Here is a 14,165-nt window from a genome sequence, read left to right on the forward strand (position 1 = left end):
TAAGATGGAAAAGGATTTCCCAGAATTTCAATAAAAATAGAAGACATGGAGACCCAAAACTTCAAAGCTGAATAAATAATTTCCAATGTAACATCGTCTTAAAATACAATTTGAAGATTTAAAAAATCCTATAAAGCTATTAGGAGATTACACTAATTTTTCTGGTCCCTTAATTAGGTCTCATCCCTTTGGAATGAGAGTGTTTTATATGTTTCTATGTTGTAAGTAGAAAGAAGAGAGGTTTAAATAAGGCTTCTGAATGAGAATTTTGTTTTGAATGGAAAGGAGTGAGAAAAAGATTTTAAGAGGAAATGTGGAATCCAAGAGAATTAGAGCATTTCAAGTTTAACATTGGCACAAGTACAGCCATTGTAGCTTCGGTAGCCATCTCAGGCCACTGCGACCAGGCCACTGTGACCAGGTTCTGAACTCTACCTTACCCTGGCTACAGGAAAAAAAAAAAAAAAACACACACACACACACACACAAAGCACGCCCTTATCGCAATAAGGAAGCAAGAGCTTGTGAGACCTCTTTACTGGAGATTCTCACACCCCCACCCTTACTGAAAACCCCCACCTTACCCCTAGACCAGCCCATAAAAACCAAGCTGTAACCCATCTCGGGATCCAAGTTCCTGCTCCGCTGTGTCGGGTATACTTGGACCCAAGCTCGAGCTTGCTAATAAACCCTCGTGTGCTTGCATCGGTGTGAGCTCCTTGGTGGTTTCTCAGATTCGCAATCTTGGGCACAACAGAAAAATAACAAAATACTGAGTTTGTTGAATCTTACAAACAGAAATCTCAGAGGTGACTTAATTTGTTCCATATGTGTACAGAAGTGGTTATTTGAAAAGTTCTTTTCAACATTCATCTTTCCCAGAGTGATAAAAAGTAAAAGGAGAGGATGCAGATTTTACTTGAGTATATAGGAGGTTTTGTGACAAATTGAAAGATAAAAATGTAGAAAGTGTCTACTCTCTTTCACCATACACAAAGATAAACTCAAAATGGATGAAAGATCTAAATGTGAGATCTAAATGTGAACTAAATGTGAGACAAGATTCCATCAAAATCCTAGAGAAGAACACAGGCAACACCCTTTTTGAACTCAGCCACAGTAACTTCTTGCAAGATACATCCACGAAGGCAAAAGAAACAAAAGCAAAAATGAACTATTGGGACTTCATCAAGATAAGAAGCTTTTGCACAGCAAAGGATACAGTCAACAAAACTAAAAGACAACCTACAGAATGGGAGAAGATATTTGCAAATGACGTATGAGATAAAGGGCTAGTTTCCAAGATCTATAAAGAACTTATTAAACTCAACACCAAAGAAACAAACAATCCAATCATGAAATGGGCAAAAGACATGAAGAGAAATCTCACAGAGGAAGACATAGACATGGCCAACATGCACATGAGAAAATGCTCTGCATCACTGGCCATCAGGGAAATACAAATCAAAACCACAATGAGATACCACCTCACACCGGTGAGAATGGGGCAAATTAACAAGGCAGGAAACAACAAATGTTGGAGGGGATGCGGAGAAAAGGGAACCCTCTTACACTGTTGGTGGGAATGTGAACTGGTGCAGCTCTGGAAAACTGTGTGGAGGTTCCTCAAAGAGTTAAAAATAGACCTGCCCTACGACCCAGCAATTGCACTGTTGGGGATTTACCCCAAAGATACAGATGCAGTGAAACGCCCGGACACCTGCACCCCGATGTTTATAGCAGCAATGGCCACGATAGCCAAACTGTGGAAGGAGCCTCGGTGTCCAACGAAAGACGAATGGATAAAGAAGATGTGGTTTATGTATACAATGGAATATTACTCAGCTATTAGAAATGACAAATACCCACCATTTGCTTCAACGTGGATGGAACTGGAGGGTATTATGCTGAGTGAAGTAAGTCAATCAGAGAAGGACAAACATTATATGTTCTCATTCATTTGGGGAATATAAATAATAGTGAAAGGGAATATAAGGGAAGGGAGAAGAAATGTGTGGGAAATATCAGAAAGGGAGACAGAACGTAAAGACTGCTAACTCTGGGAAACGAACTAGGGGTGGTGGAAGGGGAGGAGGGTGGGGGGTGGGAGTGAATGGGTGACAGGCACTGGGGGTTATTCTGTATGTTAGTAAATTGAACACCAATAAAAAATAAATTTAAAAAATGTAGAAAGTGTGTGCTGAGGGATATGTTAAACTCACAATATTTTTATATTCAGAAAATTTAGATTTAGATTAGTACCCTTTTCAAACCTAACAGCTGTCTGTAGATCCCTTTCACCTTGATAACTATCATTTAAAACTTCAGTTTCCAGTATTTCCTTTACATCTATACAGAATTAAATGTCTAGGGATCTGTTTGGAGGATTAATCTTTTCCATTTGGATCAAGAAAAAGGATTAATCACAACAGAAGACAAAGAGTTAGACCTTGTCTTTTTTATTATAGATATTTAATTAGTTACAAAATTATGGGTATAATTAATGTGTTTAAGAAGCATTATTTCAAAGCACAGCCAATATATAAGAGAAGATGAGTTAGAATATCATCATTCAGGAGCTTTTCTCTATGGGTATTTGATGACTTTCAGGTGAATAAACACCTCTTTGTATCTCCATCTCTGACTTTCATTCTGGACTGGGATTTGGATATGACCCTGTCTCAAGTCACTTTAAAATTGTGAGGACCCAAACTTTTCAAGTTTCTGTATTCCCTGGTTTTTGAATGGATGTATTTTTATCCTTTTAGTACATCTCGTTCCACTTTCATATCTTGTTCTGTTTTAAACTCACTTTCCCTAAAATTCTCAGTTCTTCCCTAGTTGATGGAGATTGGAGAGCCAAATGGCAAATAAATCCATGGCTCTATGTGCATGTTGATGAAGACTTTCTGAGACACTTTCCCAATAGCCTTGGCACCTTAAAGACATCTGGAGATATAATACTATATTTGTGATCACAGAATTTGTCAATAGTGGGTCCAGAAAGTAATGCAAATCATAACCTCATAAACTACCTTTTACTTAATTTAAGCAAGCTTTATCCTTCTTTTCCTCATTATTAAACATATATTTTCCTAATTTCTTCATCATTTTTAGATTTCCATTTTATTTTATTTTATTTTTTTTAGATTTCCATTTTAATCTTGTTTATTTTTTTCCTAACTCTTCTACACTTTTACAATCCTTTATTGTCTATCTTCTCTGTTGCTTAAGAATATGCTGCCTTAAAAAGAAAGGATATGCTGCCTCTTTACCCATCTTCTTTAATTATATAAATGGACATATATTTTTTTTTTAATTTTCTTTTTTATTTATTTATTTATTTATTTATTTTTTATTGGTGTTCAATTTACTAACATACAGAATAACACCCAGTGCCCGTCACCCATTCACTCCCACCCCCCGCCCTCCTCCCCTTCTACCACCCCTAGTTCGTTTCCCAGAGTTAGCAGTCTTTACGTTCTGTCTCCCTTTCTGATATTTCCCACACATTTCTTCTCCCTTCCCTTATTTTCCCTTTCACTATTATTTATATTCCCCAAATGAATGAGAACATATAATGTTTGTCCTTCTCCGACTGACTTACTTCACTCAGCATAATACCCTCCAGTTCCATCCACGTTGAAGCAAATGGTGGGTATTTGTCATTTCTAATAGCTGAGTAATATTCCATTGTATACATAAACCACATCTTCTTTATCCATTCATCTTTCGTTGGACACCGAGGCTCCTTCCACCGTTTGGCTATCGTGGCCATTGCTGCTAGAAACATCGGGGTGCAGGTGTCCTGGCGTTTCATTGCATTTGTATCTTTGGGGTAAATCCCCAACAGTGCAATTGCTGGGTCGTAGGGCAGGTCTATTTTTAACTGTTTGAGGAACCTCCACACAGTTTTCCAGAGTGGCTGCACCAGTTCACATTCCCACCAACAGTGTAAGAGGGTTCCCTTTTCTCCGCATCCTCTCCAACATTTCTTGTTTCCTGCCTTGTTAATTTTCCCCATTCTCACTGGTGTGAGGTGGTATCTCATTGTAGTTTTGATTTGTATTTCCCTGATGGCAAGTGATGCAGAGCATTTTCTCATATGCATGTTGGCCATGTCTATGTCTTCCTCTGTGAGATTTCTGTTCATGTCTTTTGCCCATTTCATGATTGGATTGTTTGTTTCTTTGGTGTTGAGTTTAATAAGTTCTTTATAGATCTTGGAAACTAGCCCTTTATCTGATATGTCATTTGCAAATATCTTCTCCCATTCTGTAGGTTGTCTTTGAGTTTTGTTGACTGTATCCTTTGCTGTGCAAAAGCTTCTTATCTTGATGAAGTCCCAATAGTTCATTTTTGCTTTTGTTTCTTTTGCCTTCGTGGATGTATCTTGCAAGAAGTTACTATGGCCGAGTTCAAAAAGGGTGTTGCCTGTGTTCTTCTCTAGGATTTTGATGGAATCTTGTCTCACATTTAGATCTTTCATCCATTTTGAGTTTATCTTTGTGTATGGTGAAAGAGAGTGGTCTAGTTTCATTCTTCTGCATGTGGATGTCCAATTTTCCCAGCACCATTTATTGAAGAGACTGTCTTTCTTCCAATGGATAGTCTTTCCTCCTTTATCGAATATTAGTTGACCATAAAGTTCAGGGTCCACTTCTGGGTTCTCTATTCTGTTCCACTGATCTATGTGTCTGTTTTTGTGCCAGTACCACACTGTCTTGATGACCACAGCTTTGTAGTACAACCTGAAATCTGGCATTGTGATGCCCCCAGCTATAGTTTTCTTTTTTAAAATTCCCCTGGCTATTCGGGGTCTCTTCTGATTCCACACAAATCTTAAAATAATTTGTTCTAACTCTCTGAAGAAAGTCCATGGTATTTTGATAGGGATTGCATTAAACGTGTATATTGCCCTGGGTAACATTGACATTTTCACAATATTAATTCTGCCAATCCATGAGCATGGAATATTTTTCCATCTCTTTGTGTCTTCCTCAATTTCTTTCAGAAGTGTTCTATAGTTTTGAGGGTATAGATCCTTTACATCTTTGGTGAGGTTTATTCCTAGGTATCTTATGCTTTTGGGTGCAATTGTGAATGGGATTGACTCCTTAATTTCTCTTTCTTCAGTCTCATTGTTAGTGTATAGAAATGCCACTGACTTCTGGGCATTGATTTTGTATCCTGCCACGCTACCGAATTGCTGTATGAGTTCTAGCAATCTTGGGGTGGAGACTTTTGGGTTTTCTATGTAGAGTATCATGTCATCGGCGAAGAGGGAGAGTTTGACTTCTTCTTTGCCAATTTGAATGCCTTTAATGTCTTTTTGTTGTCTGATTGCTGAGGCTAGGACTTCCAGTACTATGTTGAATAGCAGTGGTGAGAGTGGACATCCCTGTCTTGTTCCTGATCTTAGGGGAAAGGCTCCCAGTGCTTCCCCATTGAGAATGATATTTGCTGTGGGGTTTTCATAGATGGCTTTTAAGATGTCGAGGAATGTTCCCTCTATCCCTACACTCTGAAGAGTTTTGATCAGGAATGGATGCTGTATTTTGTCAAATGCTTTCTCTGCATCCAATGAGAGGATCATATGGTTCTTGGTTTTTCTCTTGCTGATATGATGAATCACATTGATTGTTTTACGGGTGTTGAACCAGCCTTGTGTCCCAGGGATAAATCCTACTTGGTCATGGTGAATAATTTTCTTAATGTACTGTTGGATCCTATTGGCCAGTATCTTGTTGAGAATTTTTGCATCCATGTTCATCAGGGATATTGGTCTGTAATTCTCCTTTTTGGCGGGGTCTTTGTCTGGCTTTGGAATTAAGGTGATGCTGGCTTCATAGAACGAATTTGGAAGTACTCCATCTCTTTCTATCTTTCCAAACAGCTTTAGGAGAATAGGTATGATTTCTTCTTTAAACGTTTGATAAAATTCTCCTGGGAAGCCATCTGGCCCTGGACTCTTGTGTCTTGGGAGGTTTTTGATGACTGCTTCAATTTCCTCCCTGGTTATTGGCCTGTTCAGGTTTTCTATTTCTTCCTGTTCCAGTTTTGGTAGTTTGTGGCTTTCCAGGAATGCGTCCATTTCTTCTAGATTGCCTAATTTATTGGCGTATAGCTGTTCATAATATGTTTTTAAAATCGTTTGTATTTCCTTGGTGTTGGTGGTGATCTCTCCTTTCTCATTCATGATTTTATTAATTTGCGTCTTCTCTCTCTTCTTTTTAATAAGGCTGGCTAATGGTTTATCTATCTTATTAATTCTTTCAAAGAACCAACTCCTGGTTCTGTTGATCTGTTCCACAGTTCTTCTGGTCTCGATTTCGTTGAGTTCTGCTCGAATCTTTATTAACTCCCTTCTTCTCTTGGGTGTAGGATCTATTTGCTGTTTTTTCTCTAGCTCCTTTATCTGTAAGGTTAGCTTTTGTATTTGAGTTCTTTCCAGTTTTTGAATGGATGCTTGTATTGCGATGTATTTCCCCCTTAGGACTGCTTTTGCTGCATCCCAAAGATTTTGAACGGTTGTATCTTCATTCTCATTAGTTTCCATGAATCTTTTTAATTCTTCCTTAATTTCCTGGTTGACCCTTTTATCTTTTAGCAGGATGGTCCTTAACCTCCACGTGTTTGAGGTCCTTCCAAACTTCTTGTTGTGATTTAGTTCTAATTTCAAGGCATTATGGTCCGAGAATATGCAGGGGACAATCCCAATCTTTTGGTATCGGTTCAGACCCGATTTGTGACCCAATATGTGGTCTATTCTGGAGAAAGTTCCATGTGCGCTTGAGAAGAATGTGTATTCAGTTGAGTTTGGATGTAAAGTTCTGTAGATATCTGTGAAATCCATCTGGTCCAGTGTATCATTTAAAGCTCTCGTTTCTTTAGAGATGTTTTGCTTAGAAGACCTATCGAGTATAGAAAGAGCTAGATTGAAGTCACCAAGTATAAGTGTATTATTATCTAAGTATTTCTTCACTTTGGTTAATAATTGATTTATATATTTGGCAGCTCCCACATTCGGAGCATATATATTGAGGATTGTTAAGTCCTCTTGTTGAATAGATCCTTTAAGTATGATATAGTGTCCCTCTTCATCTCTCACTACAGTCTTTGGGGTAAATTTTAGTTTATCTGATATAAGGATGGCTACCCCTGCTTTCTTTTGAGGACCATTCGAATGGTAAATGGTTCTCCAACCTTTTATTTTCAGGCTGTAGGTGTCCTTCTGTCTAAAATGAGTCTCTTGTAGACAGCAAATAGATGGGTCCTGCTTTTTTATCCAGTCTGAAACCCTGCGCCTTTTGATGGGGTCATTAAGCCCGTTCACATTCAGAGTTACTATTGAGAGATATGAGTTTAGTGTCATCATGATATCTATTCAGTCTTTGTTTTTGTGGACTGTTCCACTGAACTTCTTCTTAAAGGGGAATTTTAAGAGGCCCCCTTAAAATTTCTTGCAGAGCTGGTTTGGAGATCACATATTCTTTTAGTTGCTGCCTGTCTTGGAAGCTCTTTATCTCTCCTTCCATTTTGAATGAGAGCCTTGCTGGATAAAGTATTCTTGGTTGCATGTTCTTCTCATTTAGGACCCTGAATATATCCTGCCAGCCCTTTCTGGCCTGCCAGGTCTCTGTGGAGAGGTCTGCTGTTACCCTAATACTCCTCCCCATAAAAGTCAGGGATTTCTTGTCTCTTGCTGCTTTAAGGATCTTCTCTTTATCTTTGGAATTTGCAAGCTTCACAATTAAATGTCGAGGTGTTGAACGGTGTTTATTGATTTTAGGGGGGGATCTCTCTATTTCCTGGATCTGAATGCCTGTTTCCCTTCCCAGATTAGGAAAGTTTTCAGCTAGAATTTGTTCAAATACATATTCTGGCCCTCTGTCCCTTTCGGCGCCCTCGGGAACTCCAATTAAATGTAGGTTTTTCTTCCTCAGGCTGTCGTTTATTTCCCTTAATCTATACTCATGGTCTTTTAATTGTTTGTCTCTTTTTTCCTCAGTTTCCCTCTTTGCTATCAACTTGTCTTCTATGTCACTCACTCGTTCTTCCACCTCGTTAACCCTCGTCGTTAGGACTTCTAGTTTGGATTGCATCTCATTCAATTGATTTTTAATTTCTGCCTGATTAGCTCTAAATTCTGCAGTCATGAAGTCTCTTGAGTCCTTTATACTTTTTTCTAGAGCCACCAGTAGCTGTATAATAGTGCTTCTGAATTGGCTTTCTGACATTGAATTGTAATCCAGATTTTGTAACTCTGTGGGAGAGAGGACTGTTTCTGATTCTTTCTTTTGAGGTGAGGTTTTCCTTCTAGTCATTTTGCTCAGTGCAGAGTGGCCAAAAGCAAGTTGTATTGGGAATAAGAGAAAAAGAGAGGAAAGGAAGAAGGAAAGAAAAGAGAAAGAGAGAAAAAAAGGGAAGAAAAAAAACGAAAAAAAAAACGAAAAAAAAAAGAGAGAGAGAAGAAAAAGAGAAAGAAAAGAAAGGAGAAAAAAAGGGGGTGGGGGAAGGAAACAAATCAAAAAGCAAAACAAAACAAAAAAACAAAAAAAAAAAAAAGAAGAACCACCGGGGAGTATCTTCTGATTCTGTGTACTTTAAGTCCCTTGGCTTCTCCTGGAAGTTGTCCGTCTAGCTGGTGTTCTGGGGGAGGGGCCTGTTGTGCTGATTTTCAGGTGTCAGCAGTTGGGGGAGCTGCTGTGCCCCTGCCTGGTGCAGGGCTCGGTGGGGGTTGTTTACCCCGTGAGGCCGCAGGAGGAACAGCCCCAGTGGCGGGGCAGCTCTGGAAACCTGGATTCAGCTCCGGCAGGAACTCCGTCTGCAGAGCCTGGAGGCTCCGGGGCGGGGCCGCTGCTCTGCTCAGCTGGGGCAGGAGCGTCCTTGAGGTCCTGGGCCCTCCTGGCCTCTGCCTGTCCCGGGGGAGGCCGGATCCTGGGCTGTGTCCCGGCGCCCTGTGCTCCGGAGCCTGCGCTGGTGGATTCGCGCTCCCGGGCCGCGCAACCCCTTCCGCGGAGCTGCCGCCCGAGCCCCTCCGAGCTGCTCCTGGAACCGCGCAGGCCCCTCTGCACGGAGCCTCTTCCTCTGCCCGAGCCCCTCCGAGCTGCTCCCGGGGCAGCGCAGCCCCCTCCGCGGAGCCGCCGCCCGAGCCCCTTCAGCTGCTCCGGGTCCCGCCGTGCGCGCTGCAGCCCTTAGGGAGCTCGGCGCACTCTCCTGGGCGCGCAGTTGCTGTTACTGTCCCGGGGAGCCCGAGCGCATCCCCGCCCTCCTGGGTCCTGCTCCAACTCCCCGCGAGCCCCTTTCCGCCCGGGAAGGTCGGTGCAGCTCCTGCGTCTCCGGGACGGGGCTCTCCTGACCTGGGGACACTCGCCCCGGCCTCAGCCCGGCTCCTCGCGGGGCCCCTCCCCCTTGGAGGCCTTTGTTCCTTTATTTCTTTTTCCCCGTCTTCCTACCTTGATAGAAGCGCGAACTCTTCTCACTGTAGCATTCCAGCTGGTCTCTCTTTAAATCTCAGGCCGAATTCATAGATTTTCAGGATAATTTGAAGGTTTTCTAGGTAGTTTGGTGGAGACAGGTGATTTGGAGACCCTACTCTTCTGCCATCTTGCTCCTCCCCCTGGACATACTTTTTTAATCATCCAAATATATCCTCTTTTTAAAAAAATTATTTTTAAATATATCCTCTTTCAGCAAATATTTATTTGCTGAAATACTTATATATCCCTACTCTGTAACTGTTGTGGTTCTAAGTTTTAGGATATACTGGACAACAAGATAGATGTAGTTCTTCCCTCTGTGGTGGTTGCAGTACCACCAGGAAGGAGAACAAACAAACAAAAAAGTCAATGAATTACATTTGTCGTAAGTACTATTAAAAGAAATATGGTGATTTTTAAAAATACTTTATTTATTTATTCATAGAGAGAGGCAGAGACAGGCAGAGGGAGATGCAGGCTCCCTCTGGGGAGCCTGATCTGGGACTCAACCCCAAAACTCCAGGATCACGCCCTGAGCCAAAGGCAGCCATTCAACCATTGAGCCACCCAAAAAATGGTGATTTTTTTATATGAATTGTTTTTAAGATTTTACCCATTTATTCATGAGAGACAGAGATTGAGAGGGGGAGAGACAGAGAGAGAGGCAGAGACACAGGCAGAGGGAGAAGCAGGCTCCATGCAAGGAGCTCAATATGGGACTCCATTCCGGGTCTCCAGGATCATGCCCTGGGCTGAAGGCAGGCACTAAACTGCTGAGCCACCCAGGGATCCCCTGAAATTTGGTGATTTTTGAGTGAAATCCCATACATAGGATGGTATTTATTTTGATCACTAAAAGATTATGAATATTATATCTATTACGTGGAAGGAGTTAATCATAATGTATTGTTTAAATATCTTTCAGATATAAAATTCTGATACTGTGTGCTGGCCAGTGCCATTTTATTTTCTTATTCATTCATTTATTTCATGTGTTGAGCACTATTAAGGACAAATGAAATAAAGGGAAGTGAAATCAACATTTGCTAAATATTTACACTTTGAATACATGATGACAAACTTTATCTCTACAACTTACTCAGAATAGTCTTATTAATTGCAATTTCATAGATAAACTGAGGTTCAAGAATTTAAGTATCTTGCCCAATATTAACTTAGTTGCTGAACCAGAGTATAACTCTTGGTTTTGTGGATCCCAAATCTATATTCTTTCCACTATGCTATGTTGCTTCAATAAATGAAACTAAAATTACAAGGTAACATGATAAGTTCTTATATAGAGACTTGGACAAAATACTTTCCACTGCACCCTTCATGGTTAAGGCTTCTCAGATCATGTGTTCAGTATTCTAGGACAGTGCTTCTCAAATGGTGAGAGCATCTCCTCACCCTCCATCCTTCATGGATGGATACTCTAGTAAATACAAAAATCATACATCTGGGTTTTCTGTGTTGTAAAATCACTAGATAAGTTTCTAAGCACTCTCAATTTCTGTGCCTAGAATGATGCAAACTCGTTACAGACAGTTAATGGGCCTGCACCTCTGTATGGACCACTTCATTACTTCAGGGAATCCAAATATGAATATGTCATAATCGCTGCCTTCAAGGAGTTCACAGTCTTTTGTGAGTTAGAACTGTAAATAAATGCTAGTGATATAAAGCAAGACCTCATAGATAGAGTTAAAATTTAATAAGCCTTGAAGATAAATATGTTCCAGAGGTGGGGAGTTAGGAGGAAGTGTCTGTCAGAATAAGGCTTGTAGTCTTGGAAGTGAATGAAATAGTTTAGAAATGGTGGAGGTGTTTTTTTGTTGTTTGTTTTTTTGTTTTTTTTGTTTTGTTTTATTTTGTTTTTTTGTGATTACAGCCAGGCTACATTAGTCTTGAACCAAAAATCAAAGAATTTGGCATTGAATTCTTGTTACTCTAGTTGACCAATCTTATATTTCATGAAAAACATCATAGTGTCTACCCTGGGAAGAAGCAGAGCAGTATTAAATGCAGAGAAAAATTGGTGGATATGCTAGTAATAATAAAGCAAGATTTTGCAGACATTGTAAACATTTAAGTAATATTAAAGATGAATACTGGGCAGCCCGGGTGGCTCAGCAATTTAGCCCGCCTTCCGCCCATGGCGTGATCCTGAAGACCCGAGTCCCATGTCAGGCTCCCTGCATGGAGCCTGTTTCTCCCTCTGCCTCTCTCTCTCTCTCCACTCTGTGTTTTTCTTGAATAAATAAATAAAATCTTTAAAAAAAAAAAAAGATGAATACATTCCCAGAAGTGGGGACTGGGTTGGAAGAGAAGGGTCTGTCTTCTAGATAAAAGCTTATGGGCTTGGAAGGGATTACAGCAGTGATTATTCTATGTGAGTGGGTCAAATCATATTAGTTTTGAACCCAAATCAAATGGTTTGGCTCATGTTGACCATGTCATAGCTCATGAATAATCATGGCTTCCCCTGGGTGGAAGCAGAGGGTATCAAATGCAGAGACAACCTGGGGGTAGAGAGCAGCTCCACATGCCAGCCACCAATTTTTCCGGGTAATCACATTTGAGGGGCCATGAACATATCAGGTCAGTTCTAATAGAGACAGGCTTTCATAATTTTGACCTCTTTCCTAATTTATTAACATAATTAGTCTAATTTATATTTTCTTCTTGAGGTAGCAGTGCCAACCAAACCAATGGATGGAGCAAATCACTCTGTGGTGTCAGAGTTTGTGTTCCTGGGACTCACCAACTCCTGGGAGATCCAGCTTCTCCTCTTTGTGTTTTCCTCCACGTTTTATATGGCAAGCATGATGGGAAACTCCCTCATCATGCTCACTGTGACTTCTGACCCTCACCTGCACTCCCCCATGTACTTTCTGTTGGCCAACCTCTCCTTCATTGACCTGGGAGTTTCTTCAGTCACTTCTCCCAAGATGATTTATGATCTTTCAGAAAAGATACAAATTCCAAGGCCCGTGACTTCTCAGAAAACAGGTCAGAAGACACTGCAATGATGACACAAAGTATAGAAAGAAAGCACCTCTGAGCCTAGGACTTTATGTTCAGGAAAGATAGCTTTAAAGAATGAAGGCAAAAGGTGAATGAATATGAAAACAAGACAAAGTCAGCAGACTAGCTGGTGGTAAACAACTGGAAGAATCAGTCATTGGGCCAATATTTATTTATTTTCATTAAAAAATTTTATTGCAAAAAAAAAAGTCATCTCCTTTGGTAGTTGCATTGCTCAAATCTTCTTACGTCATTGGTGGTGTGGAGATGGTGCTGCTTATCGCCATGGCCTTTGACAGATATGTGGCCGTACGTAAGCCTCTGCACTATCTGACCATCATGAGTCCAAGAATGTGCATCTTCTTTTTAGTGGCTGCCTGGATGACTGGCCTTATCCATTCCATGGTTCAACTAGCTTTTGTGGTAAACTTACCCTTCTGTGGTCCTTTTTTTTTTTTCTTTAAATTTTTATTTATTTATGATAGTCACAGAGAGAGAGAGAGAGGCAGAGGGAGAAGCAGGCTCCATGCACCGGGAGCCCGATGTGGGATTCGATCCCGGGTCTCCAGGATCGCGCCCTGGGCCAAAGGCAGGCGCCAAACCGCTGCGCCACCCAGGGATCCCCCCTTCTGTGGTCCTAATGTGCTGGACAGCTTTTACTGTGACCTTCCTTGGTTCATCAGACTTGCCTGCACAGAGACTTACCGACTAGAGTTTATGGTCATAGCCAATAGTGGATTGCCTGGATTGTTGGCTCCTTCTTCATACTGATCATTTCCTATATCATCATCATTCTCTCTGTTCAGAAACACTCTTCAGCTGGTTCATCCAAGTCTCTGTCCACACTGTCAGCTCACATCACTGTGGTATTCTTGTTCTTTAGTCCTTTGATATTTGTCTATATGTGGCCATTTCCCTCCATACACCTGGATAAATTTCTGGCCATCTTTGATGCTGTTCTCACTCCCTTTCTGAATCCAGTCATCTATACATTCAGGAATCAAGAAATGAAGGTGGCAATGAGGAGAGTATGCAGACAGCTAGTGAATTACAGGAAGATCTCTTAAGTTATGCCTGTATTATGAAGAGCCTGTGTTGATTACTGATGTTCCTTACTGATGGTCAAACTGAGAGAGAAGCTTTTGTCTTACTTTGATTTAATGACACACATTGATACTATTTTGCCTTTCACTCAAGAGGGGGAGATATTCACTTTTGAAAAGAAAGAGTTATACAGGAGATATTTTTAACCAATGATTATAGTAATCTCAAAACTAAATTCCTAAGGAATAATATTTATATGAAGTAACTTTTAGAAATATGAGAGGGCATACTTCTTTGAGACCTTCAGAACATTAAGTATCTCCCAATCCACCTTAATACAGTATGACTTAATTCAGATGACTGTAATCTTCTTAACTACATCTGCAAAGACTGTTTCCAAACATGGTCACATTCATAGGTATTTGGGATTAGGATTTCAATTTATATATTTGGTAGACACAAAACACCCCACAACGGTGGTGTAAGTAGTATAGGCTCTGAGAACAAGAATTGTTGTAGTATAGCTACCTATTAATCAGAGTGATATGTATTTAAAATAAACAATAGAAGGAACTTCAGCTCTTTCATAGGCAATTAACTATATTTTAAAAA

At 40.5% G+C, this 14,165-nt stretch overlaps 1 pseudogene; it reads left to right on the plus strand.

The window, feature by feature from the left end:
* Window positions 1–12,193: 12,193 nt before the first annotated feature.
* On the plus strand, window positions 12,194–13,576 carry LOC144303620 (olfactory receptor 4F3/4F16/4F29-like; annotated as a pseudogene).
* Window positions 13,577–14,165: the final 589 nt, after the last annotated feature.

Source organism: Canis aureus, chromosome 32 (genome assembly GCF_053574225.1).
Source record: "Canis aureus isolate CA01 chromosome 32, VMU_Caureus_v.1.0, whole genome shotgun sequence".
In the NCBI taxonomy this organism is placed as follows: domain Eukaryota; kingdom Metazoa; phylum Chordata; class Mammalia; order Carnivora; family Canidae; genus Canis; species Canis aureus.